We start from the raw sequence: 7,998 nt of genomic DNA on the forward strand, positions 1-7,998 counted from the left end.
AGGAACTACAGTTCAAGTATCCAACCAACTCTATACTAAAATGCTTGCCATACCTTCATTTGCCAGAGAATAAAAGAGTAAGTTATATCAGGTTCCCTAAGGGCTTGTTTCCTAATGTGACATTTTCAATAAAACGTTACTGCTTTAAGCACAGAAGTAGTTCTCACAAATACCATAAATCCGCTACTTCAAAAGTGCTCAGTTAACGTTCCAAACTGTCTGAAACACTCCTTATGCTAGAAAAATGTCCTTTAATATGCATCTTGAATACAAGGCTATCAATAAGCTTATGTATAGGTACCAACGCCGTAATAAATGAACAATGTTCAACTATAAGGTCGTGGAGGGAGTTACTTATATCATCCCCTCAAAGCATGTACTGATTCATTCACTCAACAGATATTTACTGAACCCTATTACATACCAGGCAGTGCACGAGGTGATGGATACACAAAGATGAACAGACCCAGTCCTTGCCCCTAAGTGGCTCTGTCTGGGTAAAAGATCCAGACACTCAAAGACTTCTAAAACAACGGGTAAACATAAAGATCTGGGTAGGCACAGGTGCTGTGGGAGCCCTGAGCAGGGGCTCCTAGTGCAGCTGAGGTGAAGAGATGCTTCCCAGCACGGACAGAGGCCTGAGGAAAGCCTAAAGCAGGGATGGGAGTGGAGCAGTCGCGGGGTGAACCGAGGGAAGGAGGGAATGACAGGGACAGTGTGGGTAAAAGCGAAAAATATGAACAGCCCCTCCCTCCGACTGAGTCTTGTCCAGATTTTGTATCACCTTATGGGTCTTAAAACCCCCCACCTTATGCCACCTGACCCATTATCTGCCGAGACTTGATGCACAAGCCCCACACGTGCACCCGTGGAAGTTGATCTTGCCAAGTGCCCATGTTAACAATGCCACCAAGGCTTTGTGTCGGAACCACCGTCTTCCAGTAATTCACCAAAATGACCAACACAAAGGGAAAGAGGAGGGGCACCCGCTACATGTTCTCTAGGCCTTTTAGAAAACATGGAGCTTTGTTCTTTTGGCCTCATACATGTGAATCTACAAGAAAGGTGATATTGTAGTTACCAAGGGAATGGGCACTGTTCAAAAACGAATGCCCCACAAGTGTCCCCATGGCAAAACTGGAAGAGTCTACAATGTTAGCCAGCATGCTGTTGGCATTGTTGTAAACAAACAAGGGCAAGATTCTTGCCAAGAGAATTAATGTGTGTATTGAGCATATTAAGCACTGTAAGAGCCGAGACAGCTTCCTGAAACATGTGAAGGAAAATGATCAGAAAAAGAAGGAAGCCAAAGAGAAAGGGACTTGGGTTCAGCTGAAGCACCAGCCTGCTCTACCCAGAGAGGCACACTTCGTGAGAACCAATGAATAGGAGCCTGAACTGTTGGAACCCATTCCCTATGAATTCATGGCATGATAGGTGTAAAGAAAATAAAAGACCTGAACTGTTTAAAAAAAAAAAAAAAAAAAAAAAAAACGCCACCAATTCAGCCCTGCTGCCTGCTGCCTGGCAATGCCCACCTTTCATATCCTCAGGGCAACAAATACTGTGCCAGAGTCTGCAGGACCCAAGAAACATGGGGGTAGAAACACTGAGCCTTCCAGTACTTCCAGAACTTCCACGATGTCTAAGAAGACAGTAAACAGATTTTTGTTTGCTGTGCCATCACAGGACGGTCCTGCCTCCATCTCAGGATCTGGATTTCTACAGACAGAATCTACTATGTGGTCGAGCCTCAAGCAGCAAGTTTTGTGAGAAAGTGTTCTACCATATCTGCCCATCAAAACGCCCAGGTGGAGCTCCCCTTTTCTTCATGGACAAAACAGGGAGGAGCCGCCAGCCCTGATCTAGGCTGAGGCAAAGCCAAGGGGCAGCATCTCTGAAAGACAAGCGTTAGGAAAGGGGCATAAAGAGGAGTGAAGACCAAATATGTGGCCATGGTTAGGGTTCAGGGTCAAGGTCCGTTCGAGAAAATAAGGAAGCGTCCCTGGATCTTAACTGGTGGGCAGGTTCCTAAATCTGGCTGAAAATTAGAATCACCTGGAAAACTAGAAGAGTTTCTTGGGCCTCAGACCCATTAAATCTGAATTTCTGGTTTGGAGGCACAGGAACTATTCAGGTGATTGTGATGCCTAGACTCTGATACTCATTTGGAAAAGGGTATCTTTCACCCTTTTCCAGAACACTCTTTCACCCTCCAGAACAATCTCAGCGTTATTAGTTCAGCATCTTTCCAGCAGGATTCAAGGATCCAGGCTTTGGGGGAGTTGCACATCCTTAGTATGTCTACCCGCTCCCTAAATCACACCGTCACAACCATCACTTTACTCCTTTTTATTTTAAATAAAAATAGAAGGCCAGCAGCCAGGATGGCAACTGGGTAAGTGAAGCCAGCCTCCCTCTCTGCCCTTGTCCCTATATATCATGACCCAACGCCGGGGCCTCCAGATGATCTACTGGAGTTGTCCAGTCTCAGATCTGAGCCCTTGTACACCTGTGTAGGCTCACCCTGGCAGAGCAAAGGGTCGGGGAGCATCTGGTCACCAAGGTGGCCTTTGAGGAAGAGCTCCAAGGCACAGAGCACTCTGATCAGATCCTTACTGCCCACCAAACAGCAAGCCACTGCAGATCAATGTAATGCCTGGAAACCTGCCAAGCCAGCCGAGCACTTCTATTCCCAGATTTCCACTTGTGGTCAAGAAACGACCTGAGCAATCTCAAACAAAGAATGGCAAAGTAAATTCTGTGTACCACAAGGATGACAGATCGGAGTAAGCCGGTTCCCTGAATGGACCAGCCTCCAGAGATCTCTTCCCCAACATCACCAGATGCTACCAGGTGACCTTCAGACAGCCCAGCACCAGAGAAACCCATGGCTGACCAAGGTCAGCCTTCCTGACTGCAAGGCCCAGCAGCAATCCATAGTATCCTTCAAGAGAACAAGGAGACACTCAAGGCTCCCCTTCAACCTAATGGCCCTCCACTTCAGCCATAATGCAAATTTGGAAGACCACAGGTGAGGCAGGAAGTCTAGGAAAAGCAGACGATACTAATTTATCCCTTCTGGGGAGAAAAGCAATCCAATAGTTCTTGCAGTACCATTATATCCTGGCCTAAAACAAGACCATCCTCTGACCCAACCCTCCAAAAGGTGTCACAAGAGTTGTTCAAGGCCCTGCCAAACACCCTGAACCATCACCTTCCTCATCTACATCCCCATCTCTAGCCTATCCCAAGAACATAGAACAATCCTGGATGTTGTGAAAGTCACCTTAGCCACCTTCATTCCTACTCAACACCAATCCAACAATCCAACCAGCTCTGGACCAATGGGAGCCTCTCTGGATACATGTTCTCCTAACTACCATGTATCTCTCCTTCAGAGCACAAATCACTTATTTTCACATTGTTTTCCCATTAACCTATACGTATGGACAAGGATCATGTCAACATTTGTTTTGTCTTTTTGTTGTTTAACCTCTTTTGTTTGCTTGACTTATGATCACTGTATCCCAATAGTGACTTCAAACCCTCTAGGTTCCTTCAAAATATACCCCAAATTTCATACCTTCCAGCTAAAAGATGACCAAGTCAACCCATTCCCTAACTACTCAGTCTTGCCACTGGCCTCTGGAATCTAAGCATCCACTAATTGGTCCACTAATTTAGTGGACTAGGAAGGACCCTGCTCAGGCTAGTCTAGTACCGGTAAAGCACTAATCCAGTTGGACTCCCAAGGTCAAGTTCACCTGCAAAGGCCAAAGTCAGCATGGAAAAGTCTACCAGGTGATGAGAGAAGAAGAGAGTCAAGATGTGTAATCTGAGGTTCCTAGTGGACCCTAACCAGGGTCTGACACTAACGCTCAACCTGATGTTCAAAGCACCTGTACTCTGCCTGGTTTCTATCTCACCGGGAATCTGATAATTCTAGTTATGAGGCATGACATGACATAGCTTCAAATTTCTGGGACTGCTTGATGCCAGAGCTGTTTCCTATTACTCTTCAGCTCCTAGAAACTTGTGGGTCCCTGACCATTCCCTGCAATTCTGGTTTCATTCCCTACCCCAACCCCTGCTACTTTGTGTGAGCCCTAACTCCACCTAACTACGCGACCTTGATGCATCCTGCCCGTGGCACTCACCTAGCTCCTAGCTCTGCCCTCTCCGCACCTCCCCCCGCCCCCCCAAAGCCTGGCACATAGGAATGTCTGCTGAAGGTAACTAGACCTTACCTACCTGCTCTCCTGCCTCTCAGACTTGGCCCCTCTCTCTCCTTGTTCTGAGTCCAAGGCCCAACTTTCTTCCCAAGCTCATGGGAGACTCCCCTCCTCCATCAACAAACCCAGACAGTCCAGGGGAGAAAAATCAATCCCCAACTGGCCTTGAGGCTGACCAATTTGGGAAGGAAACAACTCACAATAATTATCTTTCCTTTTTGTGCAGTTTTTAAAATCACACTGCCTTTAATGCTTTAACATGACTTCACTCATGTTTTGACCTTGGAAAGCACTTCCCTATTTCTCACAGCAAATCCCACTGGGGCCGGGGCCAGACCCAGTGCCATATCCTCAGGACCTGAACACTACTGAAGCTTCCAAGATGCTCAATGCCCAGGTGGCTCCTATGTCCAAACACCACTCACCTCTAGTCCCACTGACCCGCTGTCCCCCTTTCCCACCCATTGGCAGAAGAAAGTGGATCTTTGGGATCTTTTTATAGTTCTCCCACCTACTCCACAAATTCAGGAGGAGGCAGAATGAAGTTTCCAAGTTCTCTGAATGACACAAAGCTCTTAAAGTAGAATAAAATTAGTTGAAAAATAGCAAAATGATTTTTATCTTCTTAAGAAGAAAAAAAGCACACCACCTACTTTAAATGATTCACAGTGACTTCATACTTTCTTCCACTGGAATATGCTTTTCTTCCTCCCAAAGGTGGTAGTACCCTCCTTTCTCCCCATCCAGTCCTAAAACAAGATACCTCCACAGGATACCTGTTCTGATTTGGGGGCCCCCGAGAAAATTTTTCCTTTTTTTTTTTTTTTTAAAAACTGAAGTACAGTTGATTTACTAATACAACATTTTGTGTTAGTTTCAGGTGTACAGCAGTGATTCAGTTATACACATTTTTTTTTTTTTTTTTTTTTTTTTTGCGGACGCGCAGGCCCAGCGGCCATGGCTCACGGGCCCAGCCGCTCCGCGGCACGCGCGATCCCCCTGGACCGGGGCGCGAACCCGCGCCCCCTGCATCGGCAGGCGGACTCTCGACCACTGCGCCACCAGGGAAGCCCCTATACACATATTTTAAAGATTCTTTTCCCTTTATAGGTTATTACAAAGTATTGAGTATAGTTCCCTGTGCTATATAGTAGGTCCTTGTTGGTTATCTATTTTATATATACTAGTGTATATATGTTAATCCTAAACTCCTAATTTATTCCTCCCAGAAACATGGGCCAGTTCACGAATTTGTGTCATCCTTGTGCAGGGGCCATGCTAATCTTCTCTGTATCATTCCAATTTTCTTGTGCTGAAGCAAGCACGAGAAAATCTTGACAATAAACAAGTCAGGCAATATTCCTGTCCCCTGGATGGTGTAAATAAGATAATTAGATTGAAAGTAGTTTTTGCTGGTGGGACTGAAGTTAGGTAGTCAGGGCTGTGGCCTCAGTTAAGAAATGCTATTTGATCTGAGCTGTCACTGGTGAGAATACCCCAGCCATGGCAAGAGACAGGGAAAGAGCTCTGCAGGTAGAGAGAGGAGCAAATGCAGAGACTCTCAGGGGAGGAGCCTCAGAGCCACCTACAGAGGCTACTCTTCCAACTCATCTCCAATACCCCAGCTTCCCACTGCAGTCTCCATCACCACCAATCAGGTCCCAGCTCAGCTGTGTGGCCCCACCAGGCCTAAAGTCAAAACCTTTGCTCAGGCCGCGCCCTCTGCTGCCTCGGTACCTGTTAGCTCCTTCTTGTCCCTCAAGGCCCCCATGGCTGGGCCCAGTGCCCTTCCCCTCTATCCCACAATCATGATATATTCTGAAGTCCTTTCTTCTGTCTGGTTCCCCCAACTGACTGTTCCTTGATCGCTGGGGTCCAATCTAACTCATCCCTGTTGGCCCGGAGCCTGACACATAGGTGGTACTCAGAAAAGGTACACTAACTTGAAGTACCTCACATGCATGCACGAGCACATATATAAACTGGTGAAATCTGCATAAGGACTGTAGGTTGCAACAGTGCCCATTTCCTGGTCTGGATGCTGTACTAGTTACGTAAGATGCCACTACTGGGGGGAGGCTGAGGGAAGGACACACAGGACCCTGTATCTTTTGGCGGTGGGGCAAATTCCTAGGAGTCTGTATTTCTAAGGTTAAAACTTCTTTTAAAACCCCAAAGATTTTACCTTTTAAATACTCTGATTTGTGGCTTCTCCTTAATAATAGCAAGATCAGGTGACATTGGGCCTCCAGGCCAACAGCTGGATGGGGCTGGGCAGTAGCTGTTCCCCCTCACACGGGCATGGCTCTCAGATTCCTCTCCCGAAACACCAAGGCCAAGTGTCAGTTGCTATTTATCATGGTGCCTGCAGTGCTTTTTCTCTTAGAAATATTGCTCTACCAAGAGTAGGAAAATGAAAGACCAAGAGGGTCTTGTATTTCCAGAAAAAAAGGGAGAGGCCACATCTTCGTGAAAGTGAAAAACATTCCTGTGAGTTTCGATTTGAAATCCCCTACTCTTCACTGCATGTTACCTGCTCGGCCTGAGGCATTTGAGGTTTGGACCCTGGACTGTAACTCTTTAGGACCAAATTGTTTACTCTAAGTCAGCAAATAAATTTTAAAACCAAACCACTGGAAAAGAACACAGCTTAAGTACACAGTATCCCATTCTGCCCTAAATATTTTGGTTCTTTCATCTCACCTTTCCTGAGAACACAGGATCCTACTCTCAGCCACCAAAAGAGAAGGTGCCACCCCTTATGCATGATCACATCCAGATAAATAAGCGAGATCTTGTTTTTCCACTGAAACTGCAGTTCTGTTTAGCAGGGGAGGGAAAAGGCCCTCAGGGCATGCCTTCCCCGACCTTTCCCTTCACACCACTACCATCACCACCCCACAAAAGGAACGTGCTTGGAATGCAAGTGTCCCTGAAAGGGGGTGAGACCAAGGCACAGAATGCTGGTGAACTGCCCAGTGAATGGTTTTAGAACAGTGTTTCCAATCAGGCTACAGAGAACCATCTGGGGCTCTAGATGATGTTCCTCAGGTGACACTCTTGCAGACGGCCCAGGACTGATTCATCCTGTGGCGTTTGGAAACCATTAATTTAGAAAACTGTGACCTGGGCAGTCGGCCAAGAGACACCTCTCCAGCCAAGAGATGCCAAAGCTGTGCAGTCCTGTAAGGCAGCCACTAGCCACACGCGGTCATTGAGCCCTTGCAATGTGGCTGGTGTGACTGGAGATGTACTGTAAGGGGAACATACACACTGGATTTTGAAGACTTGGTATGGGAAAAAAAACGTAAAATAGCTCACTATTTTTTTAAAAATACTGATTATAAATTGAAATAATATTTTAGATATACTGGGTTAAAAATATATAGTTAAAATTAATTTCTTTTTACCTTTTTAAGTGTGGCTACTAGAAACATCTTAAATGACATATGTGGCTCACACCTATTACACAGCCACGTTTGAGGAGACACTCAACATTCTAGGGTGGGCATTAACAATCCTAATGGAAAAAAATGAGGACGCTGGTCAGGCCTGTCACCTACCAAGTGCATGATCCTCAGCAGGTTCTCGATCTCTTGGAAGCTCAGCTCCTCCCAGACATGGGCATGAGAACACCCAGCACGCTGGGCCGAGGGGAGCATAATAAGAGTAACTGGAGGGGCTTCCCTGGTGGCGCAATGGTTGAGAATCTGCCTGCCGATGCAGGGGACGCGGGTTCGTGCCCCGGTCCGGGAGGATCCCA

The 7,998-nt window shown here is 46.6% G+C and overlaps 2 pseudogenes; one reads left to right on the forward strand and one right to left on the reverse strand.

The window, feature by feature from the left end:
• Window positions 1-7: 7 nt before the first annotated feature.
• Window positions 8-5,137, forward strand: LOC114485482 (60S ribosomal protein L21-like; annotated as a pseudogene).
• A 325-nt stretch (window positions 5,138-5,462) lies between these two features.
• Window positions 5,463-5,560, reverse strand: LOC112064256 (uncharacterized; annotated as a pseudogene).
• Between the last annotated feature and the right edge of the window lie 2,438 nt (window positions 5,561-7,998).

The sequence above is a fragment of the Physeter macrocephalus genome, unplaced genomic scaffold (genome assembly GCF_002837175.3).
Source record: "Physeter macrocephalus isolate SW-GA unplaced genomic scaffold, ASM283717v5 random_1329, whole genome shotgun sequence".
Classification (NCBI taxonomy): Eukaryota; Metazoa; Chordata; class Mammalia; order Artiodactyla; family Physeteridae; genus Physeter; species Physeter macrocephalus.